Below are 13,906 nucleotides of genomic sequence, written 5' to 3' on the forward strand. Positions count from 1 at the left end.
TTCGAATCTTACCTAGGGCATGGATGGGTGTGATGTCCTTAGTTAGGTTTAAGCAGTTCTAAGTTCTAGGGGACTGATGACCTCAGATGTTAAGTCCCGTAGCGCTCAGAGCCATTTGAACCATTTTTTGTTCGCTGTCTTCACTGTTCCACTTTTTTTGGGTTCAGTCACTTTGACACAATTACGAATGACAACTTTCACTAACGTTCAAATACGAATAATGGTTCTGAGCACTATGGGACTTAACATCTGTGGTCATCAGTCCCCTAGAACTTAGAACTACTTAAACCTAACTAACCTAAGGACATCACACACATCCATGCCCGAGGCAGGATTCGAACCTGCGACCGTAGCAGTCGCGCGGTTCCGGACTGCGCGCCTAGAACCGCTAGACCACCGCGGCCGGCTCAAATACGAATAGTTCTAGTCATTGGCTGGTTCAAAAACTATGCACAAGTTCTGTGTCTCTGACACTGATATATCTGGAATATGTTACTATACTGGGCTCCAAATTACACTTGACCACACTTCACTCTATGGTCCGCTCACTGCTTCCTGCAAAATGTTCTACGATGTTACACCGAATATCTAAGAAAAAATAGTTCATAAAACACTTACAGCACACGATGTTCACTTGTCCATTTGATGACAGTGTTAAATCAACTCTTAGAGAAAGGGTTTTCAGAACGCGGAAGGCATTCTACTACATTACGAAACTATGTGTCCACTTTTTCTCACGTATTCCTCTCCTTGACTCGTGTGCTTAACTTTAAAATGTACCATTTTTCCTAATCTAGGTATCAGGCATCGCAAAATGATCAACATGTTGCACTGCATAACGTTAACACTTGTCTACCACACTAAATTACACACATCTTCCACTATACAAACCAAACATCACAAATTCTTCCTAACTACACATCCATCTAACGGTGGTTGCGTAGCAGTTCGTTTAATCTAATGAGTTAATGCAACTACAGTTCGTTAGTGTAATGAATAACTATAAAAATGTCTCCTGTACATTCTTAAGCAAGTCACTTGCGTGAATACAGTATCTTCTATTACTGGAATCCCGGTATTCATAAATGCATTCAAGCATAGGCGCACTCATAACATCCACACACATATGTGTAGGAAAGAGCTTAACCTAAACATTTCACAAAAAGTAGAGAATCCCTAGTAGCGTCACAACAGTCGCTTTATAATGCCCAGTAGTCCCGGAAAATTATCACTTAAACCTAATCTGCATCTTTCACCCCGAGAAACCTGTCAAGTGTATCGTGCTCCATGAGATCTGCAATCCCTTGACAGTTGATTTTCCAGCTACAACACTGTCTGTTACTACACCTACGATACTCCATACCTGTTCCGACAGTTAGCCTGCCGGCCAGGGTGGTCGAGCGGTTCTAGGCGCTACAGTCTGGAACCTGCGACCGCTACGGTCGCAGGTTCGAATCCTACCTCGGGCATGGATGTGTGTGATATCCTTAGGTTAGTTAGGTTTAACTGGTTCTGAGTTCTAGGGGACTGATGACCTTAGAAGTTAAGTCCCATAGTGCTCAGAGCCATTTTAACCATTAGCCGACAGTTAGCCTAATATCTTGTTTCTTGACAAATCTGGAACAGTATAATTGACTAAGTAAGGGCCAAATAATAGTCTCGCACATCCGTGGCGCCTTCAGCGTATTGCTGCTTTGAGTTAGAACTACATGATCCAAAGACAAAAAACCCAAACCCTAAGATACTATTGCGACGCTGATCTATGTTTAACTTGTCAGCGCCGTTGCACGGTTTACAACTACCTTCCTAGAAAACAGAACAAGCAATAGGGGCATGGTGCACAAACTGAAAAAGAAAAGAAAAGCTCCACACAGAACTCAAGCACTCTGTGGACGCCAAACCACACATGTACTAGCGTAGATCCTTGGAGAACTTCTACACTTATAACTTACGTGACAATACCGGTATTAAATTATACCTACACTCGTCTACCATTTAGACAACCGTTTCCCACTCATACTTGCCTATACCTCCTCAACACACACTTGCCTTCATTCGCAACATATTCTACGCAAAAGGAACAAGGTACTGGATACAAAATCAGGAAAAATGTTTACAAGGACTCAACGAGCGGCTATAATAAGCAAACGCTGCTGCTAATTCCAGGTGATCGCAGAATCTTTGCTAATCCCATTGCCGGCACCAAAATGTAGTTGTACAGCAAGATGGGCGGTCACTAAAAATTTCTTTATTACTCGAACAAGCTGTAGCAGTTGCATGTGCGTGCCCTCGTCCGGTGGTGCAATGGATGACCCACGGCGTTCATGTTTCATGGGCATGGTCAGGTGTCGATCTCGCGGCGTACAGTGGCGAGAAGCGATGTCCCGAGGATAGCAACCCCAGTGGTTGCAAAGCCCTGCATGATCGGCATACCTCGGCAATGCTGTGTCTGGTGGGGTGGCATGGCGTGGCAGCTGTGTCCCGCTCAGGTGAAGCGACAGTTGCATGTTGGCAGACGCCTCACGGCTCGATGACATAGTGCGATTAAAATTGCTTGATAGTTGACGTCTGTGACTTGCCGCTACGGTGTTGCCACATCGGTCACTGGCCACCACTCGGTTATAGGTAACACACAAACACGGCAAGTCACTTCACAAATGCTGTTAATATGTAACGCAGAGCAATGTTGGAAATGGCTACCGCGAGATACGAGGTGTGGCTAGAAAAAAACCGGACTAGTACTGGTGAAACAATAAAACGAATGCAATAAGGCTGAAAGTCGCGTGGCCTGTCACGTGACTCTCGCTCCGCCTACTGCTCGAGTTTCATCTGCCTCCTGCACTCAGTCTGCCCGTGGCGTCTGTTTTAAGTAGTTGACGTTTTGTCTGTGCGTCGGAAAATGTTGCGTGTACAGAAAGAGCAGCGTGTTAACATCAAATTTTGTTTCAAACTAGGAAAATCTGCAAGTGAAACGTTTGTAATGTTACAACAAGTGTACGGCGATGATTGTTTATCGCGAACACAAGTGTTTGAGTGGTTTAAACGATTTAAAGATGGCCGCGAAGACACCAGTGATGACACTCGCACTGGCAGACCATTGTCAGCAAAAACCGATGCAAACATTGAAAAAATCGGTAAACTTGTTCGACACTTTACTTGTCAACTCCTGTTAACTCAGACACTGCTCTGATTGTTAAACGGCGATCTTGTCGAACAAGTTTACCGATTTTTTCAATGTTTGCATCAGTTTTTGCTGACAATGGTCTGCCAGTGCGAGTGTCATCACTGGTGTCTTCGCGGCCTGCCGGCCGCGGTGGTCTCGCGGTTCTAGGCGCGCAGTCCGGAACCGTGCGACTGCTACGGTCGCAGGTTCGAATCCTGCCTCGGGCATGGATGTGTGTGATGTCCTTAGGTTAGTTAGGTTTAAGTAGTTCTAAGTTCTAGGGGACTAATGACCACAGCAGTTGAGTCCCATAGTGCTCAGAGCCATTTCTTCGCGGCCATCTTCAAATCGTTTAAACCACTCAAACACTTGTGTTCGCGATAAACAATCATCGCCGTACACTTGGTGTAACATTACAAACGTTTCACTTGCAGATTTTCCTAGTTTGAAACAAAATTTGATGTTAACACGCTGCTCTTTCTGTACACGCAACATTTTTCGACGCACAGACAAAACGTCAACTACTTAAAACAGACGCCACGGGCAGACTGAGTGCAGGAGGCAGATGAAACTCGAGCAGTAGGCGGAGCGAGAGTCACGTGACAGGCCACGCGACTTTCAGCCTTATTGCATTCGTTTTATTGTTTCACCAGTACTAGTCCGATTTTTTTCTACCCACACCTCGTATGTTGAAAATGCGAGATACAGTCGACAGGTGATTTTAAGTAACCAATGACTGAACTGCGGCAGGAGACACATTTTGTAGCCCCGATTTTAGACATATGTCTTAAGCTGCCCACAGCCTCATAATGTGCAGTGTATCCGAAAAGCAGTTGTCAACTACAATCACCATCGCTTTATTCCAGCGATTAAAGCTAACTTATACGAGAAAACTCAAGGCAGAAAAAGACCTGTTTCAGCGCTGGAAGTAAGCAGCAATTTCTCGCTGTCATTGGTTACCTGAAACTATCCTCTCAGTGGCTACCCGAGTTGGCACGTTACCAACCTATGAGCAGTCCTCAATGGCACTTGGTTGCAGATTATGGGCGACGCAGGCAGATTGTAGACGACAAAAGAATGATAGATAGAAAAATAAGAGCAAATAAAATCCAATATGATGATGAAAATGACGTGGCAAGGAATCATAAATAATGAAATAAAAATGACAATCAAACTCTTTTGATTAGATTTACGAATAAAAAAATTACGCGACGAGTGAGGACATTCAAACTTACGACCATCACCACGGCAGGTTTAGACGCCAACCAGTGGGATATAATACAACATTGCATCTCGTTCTTATATTTTTGGCTGTGACCATCCAGTCCCTACGACGAAATGCAGCCTTCGAAAATTTCATTTCACACAATGTCGGGCGTAGCTTACGTAAAGTAAGACAATCTCTGTGATTATGATACCCGCATTTGTGATGCTGAATCGCGTCGTGTGCAGAAGTATTCAGTAATGTTTAGTTAATGATGTGTCTGAAACGTGTGTATTTCATTAGCTTAGTTGTGTGTAGGTGCCTTGTTTCTAGTGTCGTTAACACGTACAGGGTGTTTCAAAAATGACCGGTATATTTGAAACGGCAATAAAAACTAAACGAGCAGCGATAGAAATACACCGTTTGTTGCAATATGCTTGGGACAACAGTACATTTTCAGGCGGACAAACTTTCGAAATTACAGTAGTTACAATTTTCAACAACAGATGGCGCTGCAAGTGATGTGAAAGATATAGAAGACAACGCAGTCTGTGGGTGCGCCATTCTGTACGTCGTCTTTCTGCTGTAAGCGTGTGCTGTTCACAACGTGCAAGTGTGCTGTAGACAACATGGTTTATTCCTTAGAACAGAGGATTTTTCTGGTGTTGGAATTCCACCGCCTAGAACACAGTGTTGTTGCAACAAGACGAAGTTTTCAACGGAGGTTTAATGTAACCAAAGGACCGAAAAGCGATACAATAAAGGATCTGTTTGAAAAATTTCAACGGACTGGGAACGTGACGGATGAACGTGCTGGAAAGGTAGGGCGACCGCGTACGGCAACCACAGAGGGCAATGCGCAGCTAGTGCAGCAGGTGATCCAACAGCGGCCTCGGGTTTCCGTTCGCCATGTTGCAGCTGCGGTCCAAATGACGCCAACGTCCACGTATCGTCTCATGCGCCAGAGTTTATACCTCTATCCATACAAAATTCAAACGTGGCAACCCCTCAGCGCCGCTACCATTGCTGCACGAGAGACATTCGCTAACGATAGAGTGCACAGGATTGATGACGGCGATATGCATGTGGGCAGCATTTGGTTTACTGACGAAGCTTATTTTTACCTGGACGGCTTCGTCAATAAACAGAACTGGCCCATACGGGGAACCGAAAAGCCCCATGTTGCAGTCCCATCGTCCCTGCATCCTCAAAAAGTACTGGTCTGGGCCGCCATTTCTTCCAAAGGAATCATTGGCCCATTTTTCAGATCCGAAACGATTTTTGCATCACGCTATCTGGACATTCTTCGTGAATTTGTGGCGGTACAAACTGCCTTAGACGACACTGCGAACACCTCGTGGTTTATGCAAGATGGTGCCCGGCCACATCGCACGGCCGACGTCTTTAATTTCCTGAATGAATATTTCGATGATCGTGTGATTGCTTTGGGCTATCCGAAACGTACAGGAGGCGGCGTGGATTGGCCTCCCTATTCGCCAGACATGAACCCCTGTGACTCTTTCTGTGGGGACACTTGAAAGACCAGGTGTACCGCCATAATCCAGAAACAATTGAACAGCTGAAGCAGTACATCTCATCTGCATGTGAAGCCATTCCGCCAGACACGTTGTCAAAGGTTTCGGGTAATTTCATTCAGAGACTACGCCATATTATTGCTACGCATGGTGGATATGTGGAAAATATCGTACTATAGAGTTTCCCAGACCGCAGCCCCATCTGTTGTTGAAAATTGTAACTACTGTAATTTCGAAAGTTTGTCTGCCTGAAAATGTACTGTTGTTCCAAGCATATTGCAACAAACGGTGTATTTCTATCGCTGCTCGTTTAGTTTTTATTGCCGTTTCAAATATACCGGTCATTTTTGAAACACCCTGTATGATGAAATACAAAATGAAAGTGCGTGACCCATGATTCGGGATCCAAACACATCAAGAAAGAATGGCGGACAACGAACTGGAAGTGAAATGATCAACTGTTGTGGCAGTTTGGCAATGGCGATCGGTTAGGGCGTAATTTTGAGTGCCCTGATTGGACGAAACCAGCTCCAATACGTGAAGTGTCAACTATTAAGTAATTTTAATCAGACTACATACAGGGCATTGGTTCGACTCTCGCCCCATCCAGCGGCGGCAGCCTGCAGGATGAACTTTGGGGGCCTCTTGGCGGCAGCTAAAACACAGTGGACGCCGATGCGAAGCGTGGTCGTCGACTTCCCAGACTGGCTGGACGGCCAAGGCTGGTATTGTTGGGGTTGAGGTCACCTCACGTACGCGCCCCATCAAACGACATCGAAATATCTCTAAACACCGGTTCTTGTCCCACCACCCGGATCGCGCTTGTGGAGTTGCTGTTACAGCGTAAATGCCGATACTGAGTGTTTCGGCAAGTGTTCTGATTTCGGAATAGAGCCCTCACTTCTGCCCGCGCCACTGCATCTAAAATAAGCCAAAAGGCAGTACCTGGACCGTCACTGGTTTCTTCTGGTTCACCATCAACTCCTAAACGGAAAATTAAACCTGTTGTTCACAGCGGTGAACGACCAGTGATTGTTAAGATATTAGAGAGCCGCGACGGAGAAAAACAGAAGAGAGGCCTACTCCATACGCTAAAGTAGTCTCAGTTAAGAACTGCTACGTTCGCAAGAAAAAGTGTTTCCAGTTTCGAACGGCTGAGACGGTTTTCCTGGGTCTCATGCAGGCGATTAATCCAGTACGCCTGGAAAGTAACGGTGTTACATCGTTAGTGCTCTTCTTCTTCATCATCTCTTCGGGTATAATGCAAAATTGCCTATTGCGGTACCCACCTTTGCCAGGTCTTCCTTTGCCCATTGCTTCGTAGCATTTATAATTCATGGCCTTCGAGGGGAGTCTCTCACTCCATTCGCTGTAGGTGTTAGCTTCATTTTATGCTAAATTTAGAATTTTATCATTTAAACTAAAAATATTTACTTCTAATCTAACATGACTACTTAATCTGTCTTCTATTGTGCAACCTTCAATTGTACTCAGTAATTTCATTTCTTGTGTCTGAATACGGCTTTCTTGAGTTGTGGTAATCACGCAGGTCCTGTGTGTACGGCCAAACTGATGGAAACGGTGGAGAGATAGCACAGCTATACCAAAACAGGTACTCTCACAGACACCAACCACATCACAACACATCAAGGTCCTTTTGGGTATTTATGTAGTCATATGTCCTTTCAGCTGGACGAACGTTCAGGGAGGCGGCGGAATTGTGCGTACACCAGATTTGGAGAACCGGGGTCTACCCTAGAACAAGCTTCAGGTAAGTAGCCCGCCAACATGGTGTACACAAACGTACCATTGTGTGTATCCTGCGTGACAACCGCTACTATCCCTATCACCTGCGACCCCATGGAGGCGACGTGGATGCAGCTCTGTACTGCGTGCCGGGACGGTTTGTTGTCGCACGCACACCGTCCATTCTCGGACACATATTTATAGGATCTTTTTTCCCCCAATTTCCGGTCAGGAATCCGTCCCTACAACTTACTACATGCTGACTATGCAGTGTTCCTCGAAATAAAGAAAACGACTTTCAGAAAAGAATTTACTTACTGAAACCAATAAGTGCGAAATTTGGCATAGAGATCTCTACAGAAAACAAAGACAGCGTCCATCATTTGGAAAGAACACATTGGAACCAAAACAGTGACAGAGCAGAACATTTTAGAACAAGTAAACCACTTCAACTACCTAGTGTGTGAGGTGCCATATGGCTATATAAAAAATACAGCAATTAAGCTTAGTAAATTCACTCGGATATTTACAGACCTTAAAAACAAAATTGAGAGAGACTCTCAAATTAAACTCTACACTCTAATCACGCCCTCAAGTTATGATGAAGATGATCTTGAATAAACACAGATTTATTTATTGAAATCATTACCGCTGTGCAAGACTGAATGAATTCAGTCTATGAACAGATTCCAAAATCCGTTTTCGACTTTCGTTTCGTAGTGTCGTAAGCTTTACATTCGACTACTTTCATTTTTCATTACTTTCGATAGATAAACAATACATAAGTTGAAGCTAAAACTCTCATACTTGAATACGTCAACTAACTAGAAGATTTCCGGTCAGACACAGGTATCGTTTAGGCGAAAAATATTTCAGCGAGTGCCGCCTCCGCTTTCGTATCGGTACAAAACACGGGAGATGGTGTTGATAATTCTGCAAACATCCGTCGCGGCCCTCCCTTCACCGCTCCTCTCCCTCGGTAGCCTTTAGTTTATGCGGGGGCGAGATACGCCTCCTGCTGCTCCCGACAGCCACCGCGTGAACCGTCAGTTTACAGAGCAGTTGCCGTCTCTGACAGAGCTATAAAGTCATTGCCTAACTCCATACTTTCTGGTTTTTCTTCTTGTGAGGGGTTGCTGAATGTTCACAAACTCTTAATCGCTCTTAATATTTGCCCTGGAGTAAAAGATTGACAACGTCTGCGTAGATACATCGGTGCTCCTATCACTTAGGCATATAGCTGTGTACGTATCAGCAGATATTTGCTTTCCTCACTGTCGATCTCATTCAAGGGCGCCCATCGCCCATACTCGGGGCTAAGGGGGCTACCCCCCACCCCCACCCCCACCCCCCTCCACAGCCATGGTCCCAGGGAAACAAAAAAATATAATGTAGTCATTTATTTCATGTAGTTATTTCAAGGAAACGATTTAAAAGTCGGTGATACGTAGATTTTTAACAGGGTCGGACCTGAAGCTTTTTCATATCTACTTCGCAGTCGTCATTCGTCTTCCAGAATATTCTACACACCCACGTATAATCCCGCCCCCACCAGCACCATTATAACTATCACTCTACTCGCGTTCGGTATTCGTTTGTCTGAAAGGCTGCTGGTTGTGAAGTAACACTATAGTATGACATAATTTTTTCTTTTTCCCCTGTGTCCCGTCTTTCCTTAATTTCCTTGTTCTATTTTTGGTAGGTTGGAAAATTTGTTACAGTGTGGATTTTTAACATGTTTCTTTGTTAAACCTTGTCTCTGTGTACATCACGAAGTTGCCATGCACGGAATTATTATTTTTCCTAATGTGTGTCTTCACGTCTGTTAAAACGCTATTAAAAATAATTTTCCATGAACATGATAATGTAAGGGGCGTTCAAAAAGAAACGAGCCGAAGTCATAATTACAGAAACCAATACCTGTATGTTAGAATTATTGACCCTGGCTGTTGAGACATTTGTCCCACTGTGACAGAAATGGTTCAAATGGCTCTGAGCACTATGCGACTTAAATTCTGAGGTCATCAGTCGCCTAGAACTTAGAACTAATTAAACCTATCTAACCCTAAGGACATCACACACATCCATGCCCGAGGCAGGATTCGAACCTGCGACCGTAGCGGTCGCTCGGTTCCAGACTGTAGCGCCCAGAACCGCACGGCCACTCCAGCCGGCCCCACTGTGACGCAAGGAGGTGAATGGCTGTCTCATAAAATTCCCGGACCTGCGATGTTAACCAGTTCGGCACGTACACCTGGACGTCGTCGTCCGAGGTGAATCGTTTGCCCCTCTGAGCCTTTTTATGGGGACCAAAAATGGAGTAATCATAGGGACAACAGTGAATGCCCAGCGTTACTCGCAAACCTTGACCATCCTTCGCCAAGCGATCAAATCAAAACGACCAGGCAGTCTCACCCGTGGGGTCATTCTGCTCCACGAGAATGCAAAGCCTCATACGGCCAACACAGTCGCGGCTCTCATGCAGAAATTCAAATGGGATGTTCTCCGCCACTCTCCCTGTGATTGCGCCATTTTTGGTCCCCTTAAAAGGGCTCTTAGGGGCAAACGATTCACCTCGGACGACGACGTCCAGCTATATGTGCGGAACTGGTTAACATCGCAGGCACGGGAATTTTATGAGACAGCCATTCATCGCCTTGCGTCACAGTGGGAAAGTGTCTCAACATCCAGGGTCAATACTTCTAACATGCAGGAACTGGTTTTTGTAATTATGCCTTCGGCTCGTTTCTTTTTGAACGCCCCATATCGGTATCGGTGATACGCTTAGGGCCGGCTTAAGGCAGAAGCTACAGTGCTACAGAAGCTGCCGCTTGTGGCGCCAAGCTGAGCGGGGCCTCAGAGGCGCCACAACTACACTCCTGGAAATTGAAAAAAGAACACCGTGAATTCATTGTCCCAGGAAGGGGAAACTTTATTGACACATTCCTGGGGTCAGATACATCACATGATCACACTGACAGAACCACAGGCACATAGACACAGGCAACAGAGCATGCACAATGTCGGCACTAGTACAGTGTATATCCACCTTTCGCAGCAATGCAGGCTGCTATTCTCCCATGGAGACGATCGTAGAGATGCTGGATGTAGTCCTGTGGAACGGCTTGCCATGCCATTTCCACCTGGCGCCTCAGTTGGACCAGCGTTCGTGCTGGACGTGCAGACCGCGTGAGACGACGCTTCATCCAGTCCCAAACATGCTCAATGGGGGACAGATCCGGAGATCTTGCTGGCCAGGGTAGTTGACTTACACCTTCTAGAGCACGTTGGGTGGCACGGGATACATGCGGACGTGCATTGTCCTGTTGGAACAGCAAGTTCCCTTGCCGGTCTAGGAATGGTAGAACGATGGGTTCGATGACGGTTTGGATGTACCGTGCACTATTCAGTGTCCCCTCGACGATCACCAGTGGTGTACGGCCAGTGTAGGAGATCGCTCCCCACACCATGATGCCGGGTGTTGGCCCTGTGTGCCTCGGTCGTATGCAGTCCTGATTGTGGCGCTCACCTGCACGGCGCCAAACACGCATACGACCATCATTGGCACCAAGGCAGAAGCGACTCTCATCGCTGAAGACGACACGTCTCCATTCGTCCCTCCATTCACGCCTGTCGCGACACCACTGGAGGCGGGCTGCACGATGTTGGGGCGTGAGCGGAAGACGGCCTAACGGTGTGCGGGACCGTAGCCCAGCTTCATGGAGACGGTTGCGAATGGTCCTCGCCGATACCCCAGGAGCAACAGTGTCCCTAATTTGCTGGGAAGTGGCGGTGCGGTCCCCTACGGCACTGCGTAGGATCCTACGGTCTTGGCGTGCATCCGTGCGTCGCTGCGGTCCGGTCCCAGGTCGACGGTCACGTGCACCTTCCGCCGACCACTGGCGACAACATCGATGTACTGTGGAGACCTCACGCCCCACGTGTTGAGCAATTCGGCGGTACGTCCACCCGGCCTCCCTAATGCCCACTATACGCCCTCGCTCAAAGTCCGTCAACTGCACATACGGTTCACGTCCACGCTGTCGCGGCATGCTACCAGTGTTAAAGACTGCGATGGAGCTCCGTATGCCACGGCAAACTGGCTGACATTGACGGCGGCGGTGCACAAATGCTGCGCAGCTAGCGCCATTCGACGGCCAACACCGCGGTTCCTGGTGTGTCCGCTGTGCCGTGCGTGTGATCATTGCTTGTACAGCCCTCTCGCAGTGTCCGGAGCAAGTATGGTGGGTCTGACACACCGGTGTCAATGTGTTCTTTTTTCCATTTCCAGGAGTGTATGTTTCAATGCAGAACGTATCACAACATTCGTAGCGGCCACTTGGACTGCCAAGCTGAGAGAGGCGACAGAGGCGTACCGCGGGCAAAGAAACTAATAACCAAACGAGTCACATTGCTTCTCTTTGTGAACTGCCATTAAGAAAATTATTCTTAAAACTACAATGTGCAAATCGTCAAACCGCGTGAACGCTAAACATGGAAGGTTCAAATCGTTCAAATGGCTCTGAGCACTACGGGACTTAACTTCTGAGGTCATCAGTCTCCTAGAACTTAGAACTACTTAAACCTAACTAACCTAAAGACATCACAGGATTCGAACCTGCGACCGTAGCGGTCGCGCTGTTCCAGACTGTAGCGCCTAGAACCGCTCGGCCACCCCAGCCGGCTACATGGAAGGTATTTAGCGTAAACAGTACGGACTGTCTAGTATACTGCGGACCGTCAATTTAAAGTGGAAATACGTTCATGCACTTTCACGCTGTGAACTGATATTCAAAACATTGATCTTGAGTGTACGTCGTGCCTCAGCTGCATGATTGCTGTGATCGTACGGGAAGAATGTATTTTGTGACACCCATTGGGAACAATACAGACTGTTCGGCACGTACGGCGGTTTGTAAAATCAAATTACACATACGTGAATGTACTTCCTGAACGTGGACTGTGGTACCCTGAAATGTCCCGAGTCGCGATCGAAAGGGTAACAGCAAATTAAAAACTGCGAGTTTCGTAAGCGCTTAAAAAATGTTACGACGTCGGGATATCTCACGAGTTAATTGAATTAAGTGTGTCTTATCCACGTCGCCAGTTTCAAAAACGCTAATTGAGAAGATTCTACAAATATTGTGCGTTCCTGCTGCGTCCACGAACGCGCAGCTACGATCAAAAGGATTAGGACTGCAGCACGCTCGAGGACTATGGACCAACAACGCGGACGGCGAAGATACCCCGACACTACCAGTTAATTGAGGGATGAGGCTAGAAAAGCTCACCCTACGCGAACTATAATTACTGAAAGGAATTTAGCATTAAAGTTGTTAAGTGTGTTAAAATTGTGGTAATTATTCATTGTCACTGTCCTTCAAATAACTGAAATTCATCGTAACTTTGGACAACATTTATCAGTAACTTTCAGAATATAAATTAAAATAAATTTCGTTAGTTAAATAAATTACTATTGCATATGTTATATTTTGCAAGCGCATTAATCTTCGTTATAGTCATCGTTATTACAAATAAGTACAATTAGTAGAAGTAATGCTAATGTCTACAGTCTTTATTTTTCATTCAATTTCATTGCTTATATGTGAATATTTAATATTGTTTACCAGTGTTATTTTCTGTATTTGCGTGTTGCCTTGTTTTTGTGCCAATCTCGTGTGAATTATTGCCGTTTGATGGGAAAATATGCGCATTGTGCAGTGTCCGCCGTTAAGCTTTCAGGCTGGAGCCAGTCGCAAATAACAAGTTCGTGTATTGTAGAAATTAGCAGTTATTTCAGTGTATGTTAGCGTCATGTTCAGTTAATCCTGGGAAAAGTTAAATATTCTTGGTTTCAGTTACGTCCAAACTTAAACGTACATGATATATGAGGGATGACGTATTAGGATCCTTCACTTTTGTTTCTTGAACATGTTCATTTCTAGTTATATTAATATTGGAGGTGGTTTTGTTTCGTTACATCGGTCCTGGAAGCTGCTGCACGCGACTGTGAGAACAAGCGATTACGTGCGCAGTCACCTGACATATCTCAGCGTCCATTAGAAGCGTCCATTAGAAGCGAATATTCGACGTGCCTACAGGCGACTGTGGGCGAATAGCGACCTATTCACCTGGACGGGGATTAGTCTCTTATAGTCACTATTTGCTAGTACACACGCTGCTACAGTCACAACCTTCGTAGATGTAAAATATGAAAAACTGGTTAGCGCAGTACGGGCAAAAACATGAGAAACTCGA

Source organism: Schistocerca nitens, chromosome 6 (genome assembly GCF_023898315.1).
Source record: "Schistocerca nitens isolate TAMUIC-IGC-003100 chromosome 6, iqSchNite1.1, whole genome shotgun sequence".
Classification (NCBI taxonomy): Eukaryota; Metazoa; Arthropoda; class Insecta; order Orthoptera; family Acrididae; genus Schistocerca; species Schistocerca nitens.